The sequence below is a fragment of the Folsomia candida genome, unplaced genomic scaffold (genome assembly GCF_002217175.1).
Source record: "Folsomia candida strain VU population unplaced genomic scaffold, ASM221717v1 Fcan01_Sc020, whole genome shotgun sequence".
Lineage (NCBI taxonomy): Eukaryota > Metazoa > Arthropoda > Collembola > Entomobryomorpha > Isotomidae > Folsomia > Folsomia candida.
The window spans coordinates 168,568-190,050 of NW_019091212.1; the positions used below are offsets into that span (position 1 = coordinate 168,568).

The 21,483-nt window shown below is 37.7% G+C and overlaps 1 protein-coding gene across 1 annotated transcript in view; it reads right to left on the bottom strand.

Annotated features, from left to right (window-relative positions):
- LOC118438387 (connectin-like) overlaps positions 1-21,483 on the bottom strand; it is a 41,013-nt gene that overhangs the window by 12,787 nt on the left and 6,743 nt on the right. Inside the window, exon 2 of the mRNA XM_035858535.1 lies at positions 6,477-6,516. The gene's annotated coding sequence lies outside the window, so the exon portion shown is untranslated. The remainder of the gene's footprint in view (positions 1-6,476; positions 6,517-21,483) is intronic.

Consider the following 21,483-nt stretch of genomic DNA (forward strand, 5'->3'; position numbering starts at 1 on the left):
AAGATGGCCCTATTTTTTCCCCCCATATTCTGGGGGTAAAATGTGTGCCACTCGTCCTGCCCCGACCCGTAGAGGAGGAAATGTGAAGGAAATGAACAATCGGGCAGAAGTGCAATCCATTTCATTCATTTCTAGATTTGGGAAAGGCGGCAGGTGCTCCGCGTTTCTCTTTTAGCATGAAAAATGAAAGATTTCATTGTTCTCGCGTTGTACACATTTTTACAAAAATACCGTCCAGTCCTCTCTCCGTCCCGTCAATGGCTATTTAGAAACATGAATGGACAGACACGCCGTCAAGAAGAGAACATGATGATTTTGTACACGAATCCAATCCACCAAAACTTCCAAGTCCGATAGAAGAAACGCACGTTTTCAAACAAAACTGAGTGGATCTCTTATCCGACCCTTTGATCAAATAATTGGACATCTAACAACGAGCGGGTCAGACGTAAAGGATGACTCCCATTTTTATCTTTTCTCACCAGAACGGAATAGACGACACCCCATTTTCTCGTCCCCTCGGCAAGAAATTGACACAGTGTCCACCAACCAATGTGTCCATACATCTGTTGTCTTGTCTCCCAGCCAAGAAATCAAGCCATACACTTTACCCTCTCACTCACTAACGATAATTATAATTAACGACACTCTCCTCCGACCAAATTTTCAATCCCCTTAAAACAAGCAACTACTAAATTGTCTCGTTAACAAGGAAAATCACAGCGCCACAATTAATTACTCCATCCATCGGTCCAAAATACGTGATCCTCTCCCGCCTGCACTGAATAGGAGCATAATTTATTATTATGTGATTACTTAGACCGTTTCCCCCCGTGCAGAGGAGACGTCTTCTCTCCACGTCCCCCAGTCGACACCCAATCCACACCCACATTTTCCCCGCACGACGCCCCAGCTCATCCAATCCATGTCATGCATCATCAACCATGCACATCACGACAGACATAAAATAAACGCACCCTCGTCGTCGTCGTCGTCACTCAACTCAACGTAGGAAATAGTACGAGTATGAGTACGAGTACCACTGTTTTTATGGCTTTTGGCTCTCCAACTTGGCAATCAGTCCGTTATTCCGAAAATGTAATTTTCAACTGCAATCCAGGAAATTGTGCGTGGTTTTCATTTTCATGTCGTACAACATAATTTTAATGGGGAATCGTCACAGGCAATAATCCCCAGAGTACAGTGGCCGCGGAAGCTGTGGGGACAAGAATGGGGACAAGGATGGGGGGAGGGAAGATGGGCGGATGATGGGGACATCAAATTACCGAGGGGACATTGCCCCTAACCTTACGCGGCCACTGTGCCCCTCCAAAATTACGCTTATACAAGGAAAAAAACTTGGTCTTATTAATAACGAGGATAATAATAACAATTTAAAAATATGCAGGCAGTAAAATTACATCATTTCTTTATTTCCCTCTTCTCAGTTTAAACATTTTGATCGTAAAACTGTGCAGATTTCTCTCGTTACTTTCACATACGTCACTTTTTTCGAGTAATATTGACACGAAAAAGTGCAGCTTAATCAAAATTGATGGCAGTTTTTGGTAAACAAATTTAAATTTATGTCCTTTTCTTTCTTCTTTTCTTAAGTAAGTATTTGTTTTTAAGGACTGCGCAACACGGCTCGACGAAGGGTAGGCTGGGGGAGATGGCATAACAAATAATGCGTCATGAATAATAGGATCCATACATATGTAACTGCACATAATGGGCAATTAGTTAAGTTGGCAATGATAACTGACTGACCAAGAAAACAGAATCATTCATATCGCAGACACCACGGTTGCATAATATTATTTACGACAAGGATGTGTCCATGTCTTATTAAAAACAGGTCTAATTGCTTTCACACCACCTCGACGAAGAGCAAAATGTGAGATAAATGATTCAGCCTTGGATCACTTTTGAAATGCGAGTATATAGTCATCTTTTTTGAATTTGGGGAGTGTGCGGAAAGGATGGGGTAGGTGTTTCGGAGAACCACTTGCAAGAAATTACGGCAAGAAAGTGTTTTTTTGCAGCCATTTTGACCTGCAAGAAATGCAAGGTGCCATATTTCTGGCACTTTCGTGCAGTTTCTTGCACCTTGAATTTCTTGCATTTCTTGCTATCCAGTGCAAAAAATGTAGCAAACCCACAAGAAACAAAACACTGTTAATAAATCACATATAAAATCACACTCTGTGAAAAACTCCCAACAAAATGAAACCATTCAAATATGTAGCATCGTCTAAAATTATAATAAATTTGCACACTTTGACCTTTCCAATCCAATTTATCATACATAATACAGTGACAAACAACAAATAGAATTATTCTCATTGTTAATTGTCACCCAATTTAAAAGTTTGGCTTGTCTCTCACAAAAAAAAGCAGCTGCATTCGTGTCATGTACATTCAAAATTTGATCCACTTCCGCATTTAGAGAAATGCAACAACAAATCATAAATCAAATCAGGTTAAATAATTTATTATTCCACTTGACATTGCATTCATCATCGTTACGTAAATAAATCGTAGTATATAATGGACCAATTTAAAAAATACTTATCTAACTAAGCAGTAGGATTATTTCTTTCAAAGTGAAATTGAACACCACTTTGTCATACGCAAATTTTTAAGGATTTAGTACACAGATCAATATTTGACTTCTAAAGTGCTCATGTAGCGCATATGTAATGTGTACATACCTTGAAAAGCTTGACGCCTGAATGGCTAATATTTTTCGAGATGTGATGAGATCATCAATCGGAATTATATGTACGTTATTTTCCATCAGCACAATTTGCTCGATTAGCTAAGCACACCAACCAACACGAGTGGCTAGTTGCATACATGGGTGTGGTCTCAGAGGGTCTCATTACGCCTCAATTTCTATTCACCATGTCCGGTCTGAATTTGTGAATAAGTTTCCTAAGTTTTAGGGTTTAGCATTGTCTCTCAGTTTTTGCGATATTATTTCATTTCATATTTTATTTGCATAAAAATTTGAACGGATTTCCTCCAGAAACTTGGCCCTCTTTTCTACAGAAAACTTGATGTAGAGCAGGAAACCTTGTAAAATTATGCACATACCGTTCTGCAGAATAAAACCGATAGCAATTTTCTGCAGGATTATGCAAAAAAATCTGCAGAACACAATATGCATCGAGCTTTTATCCATTACTGCGTATTTGATAAAGTGATTCGGGTTCGCAAATTGGTAACCATGGAAACCCCACGTCTGCAAATTGTTAATGAACGATCCCCTAGTAAATACTTAAGATGATAACAAGAATTCCATTTATTTTTATTTTCACTTTCAAGAGCCGAGTAAACAGATACTTGTCATTCAATCAAGAAGAAAAAGAGACTTGAATTTCTCTCAAAGTTTGTTTTAGCCCAGAGTCGAAAGGTGCCCTCATCTTTCCACAGATCAAAAGAAGAAAAGAAACTCCGAACGACTGACCACCCAACCGACCAAAGGACCAAATGGACGCTCAGTAGATCCATGTGAAGTGGACGACATTTCCGATAATCAAATCAAATCTGACATTTAAGAGACGAAGACATAATTCCACTAATACATTTCGACGTGAATAGTGTGCACGACCCACATCCGCGATATGCACTCTAAATAATGTCCCGATCGATATTTTAATATTTTTGATATAAGGAAAATGAAAGTTTGAATGAATTTGAATCTTGCTAAAGATTGTATTTTTATATTTCTGATAAATATGTAGAGGAAAATTAAATTTTGAATTAATTTTAATAAATTTGAAACTTATTGAAAGATTTATTATAAAAATGTTCCCACAAAATATTCAATTAAAAAAAATCTTCTCGTTGCAATTTGGAATCAAATATGAAATTGTTCCCATATTTATTTGTATTACTAAATTTCCGCTAATAAATTATTAAGTAGCTTCAGCTACTTTATGCGAAGACTTTGTCTGTCTGTCTGTCCGTCCGTCCGTCTGTCAGCAGGATAACGTGAGAACGGATTGAGACAATCGAAATCGGTTTTCGCCATCATACATATGACCCTAGGGGGAGGATCCTATCAACTTTTGGGGCAACCGGACCACACCCCCTCGGCACCAGGGGGTGTGGTCGGGGCAAAATGAGATTTTTACAAAAAATTAATCTATAGATGAAATAGAGTGAAATTAAGTGTTCCCGAGTTGTGCCACACCCCCTCGTCGCCAGGGGGTGTGGTCGGGGCAAAATGAGATTTTTACAAAAAATTAATCTATAGATGAAATAGAGTGAAATTAAATGTTCCCGAGTTGTGGTGGGAGTGTTTGGGGTGAAGTACGTCTGAAGCTACTTCCGTATGCGCGTTTGCGACGGTTTATTTTTATTAGCATTGTTTTTCAGAATTATATTTATTTTTCATAATAATATTTATTTTGTTCGATCTTAATATTTTCTATCATGTTACGAATTTTATTAAACAGACGAATCTGTCAATATCGATGGACAGGTTTATGTACAAAAAATAAATTTGTAAATGTTTTTTTAACTATAAAAAATAATACAATTAAAAACAAATATTGTAGCTTGTCCCTGGACAAAATATTTTGGCCCTGTTTTTTTACCACGCTTTGAATTGTATTTAAAAAACGACACCAGATAAACCAAAAAAAATAGTGGCTCAAATTTTCTACTAATAAATTTTCATGAAATTATAAAAAATGCTTTAAAAATTGTACACTTCCTTGTATCTGGTCGGGGGAAACGTCACCCCTTTTTTATCAGACGACGCTTGTCAATTTATTTACCCTTCTCCTCCTCATCGTCCCACCCTGTCTGGTAAGTCCGTCCGTCAGTAAAGGTCAAGTGTAAAAAATGTATGCACCAGCACCACCACCAGACAAACACGATAAAAAGATATCTCAATTCAGAGGTGCTGCATCCGTCAAGTGCCATCAATGAAAAATGTCAAATGTACAAATTTCCATGTAAAGTTTTTCATGAAAATCCACCCGTATGAAAATTTCCACCTTTTTCTGCAGAATCAAGTACTTATTTATACAAAACTCTGTACAACTTGGCACAATTTTTCTGCCTAAAATTTCCCGTGTAAAAAAGTTCAACATATTTTTCTGTAGAATGAATTATGCCGAAATTTTCTGCCCAGTTCTGTGGACGTCTTATGGACCATTTTTTTCTCCACCTTGATCTTCATCCTTTCTGCACATCCACAATTTATTGTCTGACACTATTTCTTTTTTTAAATAATCAATCCTCTCGAATTGAAGCCATACATACATAAGTTTGAAGCGAAAATAAATAAACAGATTCCACACGCTTACATATTTACTAAAGAAATGCATCTCATGCTGCACAAACAGTCCAAGTTTTATGGTGACTTTACCCATTGAACTTCATTGATAAAATTAGTAAATATGTTCGTCCGTGAATCCAAAGTATGTGCTAACACGTACTTATCCCAGGACACAAAAAAAGTGTGGGGTCGTGCAGGCAGGGAAGCACAGATTTTGTGTACCATCAAGATCACATCTCTTGTGTCCACATCCATTTTACACGCCCTTTTTTCCGACGCGATTTATGATATGCGTGTCATTTATGTAATAAAAATGGATTTAAATCCCCAATTCGCTCTCTTTGAGGAAGAGAAACGTCACTTTGCATGGCAGAGTGTCATACATATTTAAAGTCAACGAAATATTTCATTCAAAAGTGAGTGAGTGAGACGAAAAGTGAGACGGTGTCGATGTCAAATGGCTCCCAAGATCTTAAACTTACGCAGATTTTTTTCACCACGAACGATTACTCAATTAATTTAATTAGTAGGAATGTAAAATGTGTATCGATCATCTCGTCAAAATTAAAATTTCAACCTGCGATTCCCAGGGAGTATGTAGATATGTAAATAATTGTCGAATTAAATGCATACCACGCGTCAGTCAGTCAGTCAAACAGGAGATGGACGCAAGATTTGGAAAAATGGCACCTTACTTACACAGGAAAGAGAGATAAATGATAATGACCGTGAAGGTCGACGTGATAAGATTATATGTTATCATGCGAGACCAGTTTTGCATAGAAGGGGGCCGTGCAAAATGGAAACGTTTAGGCAGAAAAATTGTCCCGAATTCGACAGAGTTTTGTCTACAGGAGTTGATTCTGCAGGAAAATGTGGAAATTTTCGATTTTCATATGGGTGGATTTTCATGAAATATTTTACATGGAAATTTTTACATTTTTTGCGAGTGGAATTTGAAGGATGCAGCACCTCAATTCAGATATCTTTTTAGCAGATCGTATTTGTCTCTTCTTTTATAGTGACGAAAATTAACATCCCTTCTGCAGCATCCCGTAAAATAGTATCCTTGACATTTTCATCAATTAGCCCAGTGAGGTATGTGCGTACGTAATCGGTTAAAAATGGGAAAATGGGACTTGAGAAATGTTGAGATTTGACATTTAAACGTCCTTCTTACCTGCCTGCGTCCTTTCGTCTCTTCAGAAACTCCAGAATTCCTGAAAAATGGAACAAAATTAAGTTTAAAAAATTTCCTTTGACTCAATTTGCATAATAATTATATATTCATTCTAATTTTGCTAATTCTCGTGGAGGCGTTTGACGTATGATTATCTCATTTTTCCCAAAAGGAAGGGAAACACCCAGCAGAGACGTACATATCTCTGTGTATCTAATTTATGAATGGATGGATTGATGGCTTGGATACAATTCACCAAAATAAAATCCATCTTCATAGCTTATTTGTAGGAGTCGTAATTTTACCTAGTTTTACACCTATTTAGTTACTTCGAGACGCAATTTGGTCACTCACTCACTGACCATTTTTGTCCGAGGAGACTTTTCCTTATTATTATTCCTCCCAGTTTGTTACCAATTATTCCTCTTTTTCACTCACTCACTCACTTGCATGATATCATGCCCAGAGGTCGGGTATGTATTTTCACTTTTTCATTTGATGATATTAGATAGTCAAACTTTGTGTGTGTGTTCCATGACTCGCATAGGGTACAGAAATTTCAAAATATTTTTACATATTGGCACACATTTCTAGGTTTTCAGAAATATTCATAAATATTTAGCCATTATTTTAAAAATACGAAAATCCTTTACATATTTTGTAAATATTTCAATGATGTGAGATGAGATTTTTGGGCCAAAAAATTAGATCGCAAGAAATCCAGAGTATTTCATAAATTAGAAAGTACAAATTTTATGAAAATACTTTTTTGTATATACATATTTCGTAAACATTTTGACGTTTCTTTTTTTGAAATATTAAATACATTGCGATTCTTTGCCGAACTACATATCCGCCCTCTGAACCATGCACAACTTTTTTTGACAGGGTCTCTCCGTCGTAATGGATAACCAGACCAGAAAAGTGAGTCGTAATCGCATCGCATCCTTTCTGCACCGCCTCTAAATCCCTGCATAATAATAACACCGTGCAAAAAGAAGAAATCCGTCTTGACATGATTATCTCATCAATGATCTACACATCATAAAAGTTGTTCTGTTTGCAAATTATTTCGTGTTTTTTCCCAAAGGAATCACAAACAGTGCCAATTATTTGGGCTGGACAGACTGACACACAGAATTAGTCGTTCTCGCTAGGATGTCATTTCATGCATACATATATTTACATATGTACATAAATGTCCACACATTTCGTGTCACGGAACGCATAAAATTGCATGAATACTACAATAATTCGCAAATTTCCGCAGTAAAAAATTTGTAATCCAAATTTAACAAGATATATTTACACTGCTTAAATCGCTGTCAAGTTCGAGAACAAAATTTTCCAAAAACTCATCTATTTTACTTTTGATGATCTGCAAATTGTACATATTAGAAAATATACAATCGAAATTTAACACGATTTACGCTACATAGGAGAAAAATTTCCCAGAAACTTATTTTATTTAATTTGCACAAAAATACAGGCTAGTTTTTTTCATTTGTCATCTTGCTTCCTGGATCAAAACGTATCACATCCTCGATGCCATGCCCACCTAAATTTAAGCCGACTCGACTTCGACCCAGTTTGCATCCACTTAATTTAAGCTGAACATCCAGCGATAACCATAAATTTCATGCGCTAATCCATATTCTCTAAAATTTGAAGCCTCATTCATGTCGTTCCACGGACGGAGGACAATTGACAATAAAGGAAAACCTAAAAAATCTGGTTGCAACTTGTGTGGCTCGGGACGACTTTTTTTAAACAAATAATGATCTCATCTCATCACTCGTTCATACCGTGGACTGGATTTTCGGTGTATTTCCTTTCAAATCAACATTCCTAAATACGAGTCGTGTAAACAAGACGGAAATTCAGGAGGGTACGCAATAATGGGAACAATTTTACTTATGTACACGAGTTCAGAAAGTTATAGAGAATTATGGGCACGATTAAGGCGACAAGACTGCCACCATTAAGTAAAATGGAGGGAGTCAATTTTCCATGAGCCAGTTAGTTCGTCGGTTTCGAATAAAACAACAATTTTTTTACCTTCTTTTCGCCCTCCAAGAATAATAACGAGAGGGAAAAGATGGAGAGATTTTGACAACTTTACTGCTTCATGGGGCACGTGCAGGAAGGATTTGGATGGATTTTGACCCCTTCTTAGGTGGCAGGATTATGTGTCATTGGTAGTTAAACACCAAATTTACCAGGGCAATGGGAAACAGTGCATTTTTACCAGTTTTTACTATCACTCGAAATACGTGGGAGATTGGAAGGTCGGAAAAAGTGCATTTTCCCCTATTTTTTACCACTACTAAAATCTGTTTGAGATGGGAGAAATGGGGAAAAGTGCATTTTTCCAACTTCGTATGCACGTTTCTAGGATATCCCTTCGCCTTTCGCATTTTGAACAAGCCTCCCTTATCAACACCCACTCACCCACATTTTCCCCATGGTAAAAACCACTATTTCCCACCTCTTCCATTCTCGACTGGGAAAACGAAACCCTGACAAAGTCACTCCATCGCACATATCGCGTTCCTTCTGCCCGACCCTCTGGAGAAGGAATGGATGAGTGATATGGGTCAATTTCCGTCAAAATAGATTCTAATTTTTTGCACGTTTTTTTACACAAAAGAAAAAAAGAGATGATTTATCTTGCGTGCAAGAATCCGAAGAATTATGGTTCGTTCATATTATTGATTGATTGTTACTTGTGCCTCAGGGTCGAATTAATTAGCGTGATTGGAAGATTGCGCCAAAAAACCTTTATTCTGACGGGAATCATTATCTAATCAAAGTCGGGTCATTAGATGAAAGGCTACTGAATTCATCAAGTTCAACGTGGTTGGGTTAATCAGCTCGCTAATTAATTCGGGATGGGATTCTGCCCAATTAACCAATGCCCAAGGACATGGAGAGTGATGAATTATGTAGTAATCGGTCGTTTTCCTGCCTAAAAACACTGATGAGATGGTCTACTCGAGCCAAATTTGTGAATCGTATCGTAAAGTAAATTTACAAATTAAGAAATTTTAGCCTAAAAAGTAGCGTCCTGATAATAATGTTTTGGCAAATTAGGCACATTAAGACATTCGGGAGGCCAAATTCATGAGTTATTTAAATCGTGATGCAAATTCGTAAATTGAGAAATTTTGCTTAGATAATCGCGATAAACATTGTCACAAATTGCTGAATGAAAGCTTACAGTTTTATGTAAACTTGCAAATTTTAGGGTAAAAATACCATGTCTCAATAAGAATCTCGTAACTTTTTTGCCAAATTTGTTATTTCAACACATTCCAAATCTGTACATAAATCCTATTCTTACATAAATTTCTAAATTGAAAATTTCCCATAATATTTATTAATAATTTTTCGTAAATTTCCGCCAAATTTGCCATATTACGAGTAACTAAACTCATATTATCAATTTTCCACCTGTTACACACACCACCACCGAATGTCGTAGGACTGAATTAAATATCAATTCCAGTCCTGCAGGGGGCGATAAAACGTTAATCTTTTTTGCATTTTTTCCCTCCTGCATGGTCAAGTTCGTCCGTTCAAACAAGTAAGCGAAATGACTTTCTGGTCGTAAAAATAATCATTACTTGAGCCGAGCCAGGAATCAAATGAATGTCTGTTTTACGACGAATGCGCCTGTCCCACCCTTATTTATGTGTAACCTCGCGCATATTTGGGACATATTTCCACCACTCTTCAACTCGTCAATACGTCAATAAATTAACCCTTTCATGTCATCCAAACCTTCTCATAATTAGAGCGCATTTACAGCAAATCTCTACCCGTAGAAAAATTCACTAGTAGAAAATCGCGATATTTTTCTACCTAAGAGAATTTTGCACACTTTTTCTGCCCAAACTTGAAGTGCAGGATATTTTTCTGCAGATTCAGGTCCTGCAGAAGAGACTGTAGAATTTTGCACAATTTTTCTACCTAAATATCCTACAGAGTGTAATAAATGTGCAAAATACTTTTGGGAGGGATGAAGAATTATGCAGAAATTTTCTGCCAAGTTCTGGAAGATCCTGTACAAAAATGGACCCATTTTCATAACACATCGATTATTTACATGCACAAAACTCTTTGTAATTATGCCCACATTTGAACAATGCATCCTCTAATGAGCCAAGTTTACCCATAATCAGCCTAGATTTTCATCAAAGAAAGCTAATTATTACGCTGCCAGGTGCGAAATGAAATTCTAACTCTTACATACACACATACTTTTTATTTATTTTCCTAAATAGGAATCGAATCCTCCCAAAAAAACCATTGTTCCAAGAACTAGGAATTATCCGATTTATGCATTCCTTCCTTTCTCTGACGAGTACAAGCTATGCGGCAAAACCGCTGAAAATTTCTATTTTTTCATACCAAATATGAGTTATGGATTTTAATTTTAGAAATCGCGCCATATCTTAAAAACCAAGGCTTATTTCGAAAAAGTCAATCAGTCGAGGGCACTAGCCGGGACCTTCCCCAATACGATCCCGTTTAGTTTAGGTTACCAAAATGTATCGTCTAGGCTGTAGCTCAGTGGAGAAATTGGTAGCCGAAATTGCAAAATTTTTCGGAAATTTGAACTTACCGCCTGTACCTAGCATTATTTCGAAAAAATTTTCGAGTAAATATTATAGATAATGCGGTTATGAACATATTTGCTATTACATACAACTTTGTGTTATGCACCCAATTCATTCAGCGAAACATTTATGATTTCGAAACCGAAAAATCGGTTTTTATTGAATTTCTTGAAAATGGTTCAAGATACCATGAATTAGAAAAAAGTCATTTTAAAACTTTTCGAGAGGCATCTAATGCACTTTACGGCATCTCTTTACGCCCAACCGTTTTTTTGTACGAGCCCCCGACATTTCCCATAAGAGTGCCTGACAACATACTATATGTTCCACATATAGCGCCAAATGTCTCAGGTTGCCCCGACATTTGAGCTTATGGTGGAAAAAATAGAAAAACTATAGGAAACGCCTACTCCTTGTTAATAATAGTTAGTCATCGAAAAAGTGGAGCAGTGGGTCAGTCCTCGCATTAATCTGGACAGACATGGAAGTAATATTTATTTATACCGTCATTCCTACCACTCTTATCGACATAATAAGCACAACTCGTTCCCAATTGGTATTAATAATTCGCCTCCTTTCTATATACTTATTTACCAGAGTGAAATAGAGCACCTGCGAAAATTACTGACCAACCAACAAGTATAAATCACGACGAATAATAACCAACAAATCAAAGAGTAGGCGATGTCCGAACGGCTAAATCATGTCGGCTCCCTAATAAATAAATAAGTTGGTAATAAATATCACCCAAAATGTGGCAAATTCGAGCCATTTTTCGGCGACAAATTTACCCTTCGCCATTTTTCAGGAAGAAATTTACCCCAGAATTATTCACGCTATTGTTTCACCTCATCCCAGGTCTCGTTACTGGCTGAGACATTGCAAAAAAGTAGGTATCATCCATCACATCACTGAGCAAAAATCATGTCTTGACGTGAAATAAGGTGACACGAGTTGTCATATTTTTCCCCGATGTTGCTGATTATTTCTGGAGAGAGGAATTGTCGGACAGCTTGTCACAACGATTTTCTGGTGAAGAGAGGAAGTAACGAGATGATGATGACGGGGACCAAGGAGTGAAATGTCCTCATTTCTTCTCCTGCTGCTAATTCTAATTGGTGTCTGTGATCCATGATTCATGATAATGACAGCATCATAATAAAGGATCCATCCTGGTTCCTTGTGGATTTATTATCTTTTCGCGTGTCAATTATTACTGTCGTTGTCATAGTTTGTCTCAGTCTCATCTTGCCTCCTACATATCTTGCTGGACAATTCGTGTCTCACTTTCGCCTCTCATTAATAAAGAGAGGAATACAATGATAAATTGAAATATAATGCCGTTTCTCCAGTTTTTCAGATATAAGCAAAAAACATGCCAATTTTTTTAATTAATTTTAGTTTTTAATCATTAATTAAAACTCTTTCAAATCTTTCACGTGTCAATCATTATTCTGGTCATCATAATTTGACTCAGTCTCATCTTGCCTCCACTCTGTATGTATCTTACTGGGCAATGCGTGTCTCACTTTCCCCTCTCATTTAATTCTGTATGGGGGTCCTCCCCCAGTTTTAGATATAAAAGCAAAAAAAAAACATTCTAAATTTCGTGTTTAGTTTTTTTCCGTATTAATTTTTTTATCGAATTTGGCAAAATTGTTAACTGAAAATAATGAATTTGGCCTAAAATTATTCATTTTTTTCTTATTTTCGTTTTGTTATAAGAAGATAAGTAAATTAATTATTCCTCACAATCAGCTCCGAAAGTTCTTCAAGGCAAAATAATCTGTCAAGAAATTGACGATCGCTGACACGTGACACTTTTAATCTTCGTCACCTCCCGTGTCGTGTAAATAACTGGGATAAAGCTGTCACCATGGTGACACTGCTAATCTCTCTTTCGCTCTTCTTCTGTTATAAAGCGGATGAACAAGGAAAAATTCAGTGTTTCGGGGGCAAAACTTGTACGAAATAACGGCAAGAAAGTGGTTTTTGCAGCTAAATATTTTGACCTGCAAGAAATGCAAGGCGTAAGAAACTCCTTCCCGGCGCTATACTTCAGAATTTCTTGCACTTTTTCACAGTTTCTTGCACCTCGCATTGCTTGTTTTGCAGATTAAGAAATGTAGCAAATTCGCAACCCTGTGAAGAATTAAGTTCCCATGTAAAATTTTATTCTCACTTTGTCCGCCATACGTGTACATCTACCATTGCAATTTTGATTCTCATTATTTTCCTGACATTCGCTCTCCTCAGTACTCGGATTTTATCACTTATCGAAACATTTAAACTGCTTACCCAGCTGTCTATCGTTTCGTTACGTGAAAGAATTCGTCACTTTGCTCGTCTGGTCTTAATAATATTGAAATTGGACGAGCCGTTTTGTTTTACGTTACTTGGACCAATATTAAATTCCCCATCGAAGAATCCGACACACTTGAGATGAGGATTGCATTTCTTTTTTTTTCTCTCTCTCTGTCGGTTCCATAAACATTTAAATAAATGCTGTTTGGGACTGTGCGAGAAGGTCGTCACAAATTTTAGGGTGCAAGTCAACAGCGTTTCCTTTTTTGCGGATTTACCACATTTCTTGAACTGGAAAAGAACAAACGCAAGAAATGCGAGGTGCAAGAAGCTGGGAGAAAGTGCGAGAAATATGCGCCACGCATCCTATGAATTATGGGTTTAAGGACGACGTTTCTTGCGCCCTGCATTTCTTGCAGGTCGAAATATTTAGCTGCAAGAAACCACTTTCTTACCGTTATTTCTTGGTTATCAAGTGGTTATCTACTTGGGCGCGAATGTGCAGTTACTTGGAAAGAAGCGATGACATCCCTCCTGCCCGGCCCCCCTCAGTTCACTCACTCACTGACTCACTCACTATTTACGAATTATTATTCACACACAGAAAATATCGTGAAATAGACACGTTTCAAATTACTAGCGAGTTTGGATGCATGTTAAAAATAAGAGAAATGCTACATCGGGCTGTCTGTCGGTCCTCTCCTCGTCCGTCTGTGTTGTTGGACAATCAGATCAAATTCTCCATTAAAACAAATTCACAAAGTCTTTTCAGATTTTGACGCTTTGCAGATTTATTCAATCCACTTCATCAAGCGGACGCACAGGAGAAAAAATGGGCTCACTTTCGAGGCGAGAATATAAAAATTCGACTCGCTGCTTCCGCACTTAATTGTACAGGATAATATTTTTTATTACTTGGTAGAGTGGAGGATGTAGTGAGAGATCAGATTGTATGATAATGTAAGGTATCGAGTATCATAAGATAAGGAGGAAATTATTATTATACTAGCGTATAGCCCGGCCAAGGCCGGGTTCTAGAGTTCCAGTGGGGGGTGTGCCCAAAGCGAAAAATCCGTCATACTATATTTTAAATAATTCCCAGTGGAGACTTTGTCATACTACATACATACATCAGACTGAGGGTTTGCCCAAGTCATACTGCATTTTAATTAACCTGGTCACAGTAAAATTTGATTCCCCCCTGTGGGAGTAGTTGAATAGCTAATTACTTAAATTCCCGTCGCGTGGGAGTAACTGCATAGCTAACTATTTAAATTCCCACGCTTCACGCTCCCGTTAAGTTCCATAAACCCCGTTAACTTCTACAATTAACGCCAAGCTATTGACGGATTCGGATTCAGCGTCAAAAATACATTCGAATTGATATGCGACATCACGAATAAGCCAGATTTGGACACCACGGTCACGGCGAGGTCACGGGGGCCTCGCAGGTCAAAACCATTGACGGCGTTGGATTCAGCGTCAAAAATACATTCGAATTGACATGCCACTCGCTGTGGGTAGAGTTTCTCAAATTAAAATAATTAATTAATAGTGTTTATCACGATCACTTATCATGATAACCACTATTGATGAGTGATGTATGTATGTGGGGTGTACATGTTCATGTATTCATTTATTCATGCAGTGCAGTGCATGCATGCAGTGGTTGCTCCGCTTCCTTCTTTGTCTACTGTATGGGGCAATTTGCATTGCGAAGACGGACCCAGGGACCCAGGGATCATACTAACACTTTATTAGAGTAGATGCTAATACACCACGGTAGTAAAATAAATCGGAATAAATTTCATATCCAGATTTGGCTTAGTGAAGGGTGTGACCAAATTGTCGGCCAAATGATCAGTATTCGCATCTTGCGGCTTTGCTATATTTCTTGCACTGCAAAGCAAGTAACGCAAAAAAACGAGATGCAAGAAACTGCAAGAACATGCAAGAAATTTGTGCCATCTAGCGCGTCGTTTTTTGCGGTTTGCATTTCTTGCAGGTCAAAAATAGCTGCAAAAACCACTTTCTTGCAAGTGGTTACTTGATAGTTGACCTGGGGACAAGGGTAAAAAAAGAGGTCCCATTCTTTCTGCAAGGCTCCCAATAATTTGTCTCTCCGTCTAATTGACGATCTGATTAAAGGAACACGTGGTCAGGAAGTAGCTAATGTAAAATCGTTGTCAAATTGGACAGAGTTTTAAAATTTTGTAAAGAAAAATAGATTTTAGTAAATCCCAGAGTAGTAAAAAAACACGTATTCAATTCTATTTTGTGTAGACACAAGTTGAAATAAATTTATTCAGCCACAAAACAACTGGATCTTTCGTCCTCCTGCTGCTACCCATTAACACCACAAAACAAGACCCAAACACAGATTTTTGTCTTGATAATCCTTACAGAGCAACCGCAACAAAGGACACAAAACTGGACATTTTCACCACACTGAACCCGCACTGGAGTGGGAGACTGTTCATAAGGTGCGTTTACATTTTGGGACAATCTCCGAGTAAAAATTCGAATTGGGCTTTCCTGCTGAAATGTGGCCAATTTTCTGCAGAAAAACTCTATGCAAAGCAATTTATGCAGAAAATTATACGCAGAATTATCCGCATGCAGTTCTGCATAATAAAACGCATCATGCAGAAATTTTATGCAGGATTATGTAAAAAAAAAATATACAGAATTTGCCCACATTTTCTGCAGAAATTTGGCTAATCTTCTCAGGAAAAACTGTTGCGGCTTGTGCAGAAACTATCAGAATTTTGCACATAATGTTCTGCAGAATAAAACCCATAGAAATTTTATTGACACGATTATTAGAAAAAAATTAAATTACAATTTCCACCGAGCGCTTGTCCATTACCGCAGAATTCGACATACTGATTTCTACTCGGTGGCCAATGTCCCATTAAATACACGTCATATTGAACGTCCCCTTACACACGAGGAACCACCGAAATGAATAATAACAAAAAAAGAAGGCTACATTTTTTTATCCAGCACAGTGAGTCCAGAGAACAATAAATCATCCAGAAAGAAAATCCTTACGCATGATATTTTTCCCCTTATGAAATTGTCAAGTTGAACCCTAAACCAAACCGAGGCCTGCCTGGGTTTTAATTGTAATTCCTTTCTTCTGCTCCAGAAAGAAGAAGAACTCAAATCAAATTGGACACTTGGAGAGAAGAATTGTTTTCTAATTTTGGGGACCGAATTTAAATTTATGTCACAAAATGAGACAAAATGGATTCGTATAATCGCTTTCAACATGGGTTAAGAAATAAATATGCCCGTTGAGTGTTTTTGCTTAAAAACCAGCCAAAAATTGGGATTAAATAAAATCAAATCTGTAACTCCGCCGGTTTAACATGCAGTTATTCAAGGTCAAAGTTTGATTAAGATGGTATGAAAAATTAAGATTTGGAAAAATTTGAAAATTTTTACAAACTTAATTTCATTTCTGAAATGATGCTCATTTTCGTTTTTTATTAAAAAAATCTTACGGGACATATTTATAGCAAACGAAACGTGTCCTAGATTGAATTTATTTATGTCATTCTCCATAATTTTTATGTGCCCTTCTTTAGACGAGACTCGTCCAATGAAGGGCTCTGGATCACGATGTGATTCATTTTAGGCTTAATTTTAACCTCTTGGTGTACTCTACATGACAAGAATGTCACATTTTTTAAGTACGCCCCCCTCATACATAAACTAAAGAATTACGGCATGGATGACTTTACACTTTTATTCAAATTTATTAAATCCTATGCCACACAGTGCGACATTTTATCTTTATTTTCTCCTATCAACATTCAATTTATTTCGAGACTATATTATTCATAATTTCACTTTTATAATGGGTGGGATACACAAATTTGAATGGAAACTGTTTCTGAAAAAAGGAACTTACTTTTACCAGAATTAAAAAAAAACATCCAAATGAAACATTCATAGAAGAATACGGAATTACGACGTAATTGGAAAACTTTAAACTCGACACGACACATTTTTTCACCCGCATTTATTATTCATCCACCTCCTCCTCGTCCTCATCTTGTAACGCGTTACGTATTCCCGCCTCACACAAGGACAACAAAATTATAATAAAATCCCTCTACACACAAACTTTTTTTTCAATTAAGACCAAGCCTCTTGTGAGACCGGGGGTACACAAAATGGTTGAGAAGATGACTGCCTGACCGTACGAACAAAAGTAGATGACATCCCTTTTGTCCAGCCCCGTGATAATATTTTCTGGAGAAATTTGAACTTGTCATGCTCACGGAGGAGTCCGAAACCAATATCGAGAGAGAGAGAGAGAACAATGAATAAATAAGAATGCAATTGGAACCGGACAACAGATGCGGATACATGTTTTGTCCCTTTAAATCCCATTCTACTCAAATCATAATAATAGAATTATGCTTCCCACCCATCCCTCCAGACCAGACCAGGTCGTGCAGGAAGACGGGGGTCATGACCTCTTCGTACATCACGAGAGGACTTCAAGCTCCCCAAAATAAGCCACATCCTTCCCGCACAGCCCTGAAGGATGAATGAATCCACGATTTCAAAAGTCTCCTCATGGGTCAAGAGTTCGCTGGGAGATGTGATTCCATCCAGCCAACCATGCGTCAATATTCCCTCAATGCCACGGATTTATTTATGCAACACGACCGACGGTATAGAGAAATGCAATGCAGCAAGGAACCAAACCCATTACACGCCTGTTTGTCTCGACGACGACAACAATGCCATATTTTGAACCGTACACATGGCAAAATTATGGCCTGCTGGCTGCGGTGGAGTGAAATCTGTCCTCCAGTTTTATTAGAGTTGTTTACTCAATGCAAAACCAACATAACTTCTTTTTTACGAGGAACGAACCAAATTTGTTGTCAAATTCAGAAACAAGGAAGAAAAATGGATTCATAATTTAATATGGGAATAAATAAATGATGAAATGAAATTTCAAACGTTTTTTTAACGACTTGATTTAAAATGAGGAAAAAAAGTTGCGATTTTTCCCTTTCTAATTTATGTAATGCTTAGAGCATTAAATACAATCCAATTTTTTGGCAATTCAATTCGTACCAAATTTGAACCGGTTTTTGATAAGTTGGTTCAAAATTTAATGCAAACCACGATTTTCTGATGAACATTTTCTGATGAGAAATTCAGAGAAAGTTTTGCGAGTGGTGAAGTAAATGCAAGTTTGGATTTATAAGTGCGATTGCATAACCCAGGTTTTTTTTAGAAACTGATTATCTGCCTTTCAAATTTCTGACGAGATTTTTACCGGGTGCAGACTTATTATGCAACTCTGTAAAACAAGACACTTGTGCAATTTCAATCCACAATTTGCAAACTTTTCTCTCCTGTCGGTCGATCCTGATTGATTTATGAGGATGAGTTTTACTTGCATACGAGCAAAAGTGGGGCGCCATGCATACACAAGTTTTCTTCCCCAAATTGTTGCAAAGTTGGGAATTGAATTGAATTCGTGGAGTGAAAATGTCATAAAATGTGAGACTGCAGTTTCTCGGGCGAAATTTTCCACCCGGTCGGCCCGCCCAACTTTTATCCATCTTTTTCATGGTCATGAAATTCAAAATTTCCATCTCAAACGATCTCCTTCTCCCGACAACTTTCTATGCAACGTAGTAAAAAGTTGAGCTCATGCGGATACGCAGGGTTACGAATTGGCTAAGCACAAATTTACCAGGAAAAAGTGAGAAATAGTGCATTTTTTCACCATTTCACTCAGCGTGTGCTCTCCGATTTTGAGCAAACTAGTGTCAATCGATCACAAATTTAATTAGCATGAAATTTGCGAAAGACACGATCTCCTAATGGGCACGTTTGGCAGAGATATTTGCATCCGAAAAGAGGAGAAAACACGCAGTAAATTTGGAAAGTGTACAATTTGTAAACTTTAAGGTAGGTTTTTTCCTCTTCGGGTGCAAATATCTTCGTCAAACCTGCCCATTGGGAGATCGTGTCTTTTGCAAATTTCATATTAATTAAATTTGTTATCTATTAAATTTTTTATTGACACAAATTTGGTAAAATCTGAGAGCATACTCTATTTAGTAGACTTCCATTTTAAGTGGGAAGTGGAAAAAATGGGAAAAAGTGTTACTTTTTAAACGGTGTGAAATAGGAATCAGTCTATTTTTGATATATTCTGTCCTCACATTTCGAGCGAGCCTCCCTTATCAAGAACCCTGGCCATACGTACATATGTAAATATGCAAAATAGCACCCTTTTGTCCAAAATGTTATTACGTATTCTTGCCAAAAAGCCATTTTCATCTCCTCACATCAAAATTCTCCACAAAGGACAAATTACGACATGGTCGAGAGCAATTACACAATTTGCATATTACCCATGTACAATATTTACTAATTAACTAGCTTGGCGACGTTGACTGAAAACGTCTTCAACGTTCCCAATTATCTATTTCACTCTTTATTTTTTTAACGTTGCCAGAATGACGTTTTTTGAATCTGACCCGGAGCCGAAATCCGTGTTTAGTTTACATGAAAATGTTTACCGAACAAGCAGAACATGGAAATGGTTGAGTCTGGAAAAAAAGTAAAAGTTTATTTGCATGCAGTCCTGCGTGGGTGGGTGTTCGTTCGCTGCCAGACATTGCGTAACGGGGGGCCATGCAGAGAAGACGCGTGTCCCCACTTTTTCCACCGGGTCACGACCCCACCTTCGTAATTTTACAGTATTTTTCGTCCATAATCCGCCACATCCTTCCCGCACTGCCCACAACAAAGTCGTCCTCACAGCTTGTTTACACAGAATTTGTACTCTAATTATTATCCAACCAGTTTTTTAATGCAATGATATCGATGGGAGATGAGTAATCATTCTCTAAAAAAATATCTGGCTCGTATTTTATGTGACTCGGTGAGTGGTGTGGTGTGGTATAATAAAGCGTGACAAATTTAATGGTATCATCACCATCGTCATCATCTCTTCGTCTTACGACTAGTTGGTCATAAAGATAACGTCACCCACAGCGTCATCAGGTCAACGACGGTGTCGTAATCGCCAAACCGGAAATCAATATTTTTCCTTATTCTCATCTTGCCTCCTTTAAATTTTGTGCGTATGCAAACCTGAAACTGAGCATCGTGTTTATGAAAAAGTTATCCAAACCCCTTGTCTTTTCTTGTTTATCCACCATTTACAAGTCACAAATCCAGCCCTGTCTCCACTTTGTCTCCTCTTATCACCAAATATTTGTCTCACTCTCATCATCATCAAATAGTAAATACACAAGTCCGTGGACGACGACGAAGTCGAAGTCGAAAAAAACGAGTCGAGTGCATGTGTCAACTGGGCGAAAAAGTCACACCTGACGTTTTACCGAGTCTTGAAGAAACGCAAATGAAATGAAAATGTGTAATGAAAGAAATAATAAGGACAGATCTACGAGACGAATTACGAGTTTCCTCCACTTCAACTCGCGTCCTTCAGTCGAATGGGTTGTTTGCCTTTCAAATTTGAACCAAACAAGTTAACCTGTTCCAGTCGTGTGTACATAGAAAACGTAAAGGTGACCGTGCAGAAAGGACGCGGTGATGTGTCCCATGGAATCCGTCGTCTTAGAAAAAGTCGATCACATCCTTCCCCCACGGCCCCTCCTGCTTAACAACATGACTCAATTCTGACTATCTCTCTCTCTCCTCCGAAATCTTAAGTTATGCACAGTTTGACTTTTCAATTCACAAGTTGTGATTCACAACAAGGAAGCGCTACAGAATACACGCCCTCCTCCAAAACAGCCATTATCATCCAGAAATCATCGTCATCATCATCATCACCTTTCCGAGACGAGATAACACGCGGAATACAAGATCCACATCAGTGGGGCCGTACACACAAAATTCAAATTCAATCCCCCCCCCCCCCACACTCAATAAGGCCTCCTCAAATGAGGGCATCCCTTCCTGAGTAAAAATTTGGACAGCTTTCCTGCAGAAATTTGGGCCAATTTTTCTTCTCCAGAAAACTACACAGAATTGTTGGAGAATAAAACCGATAGAAATTTTGG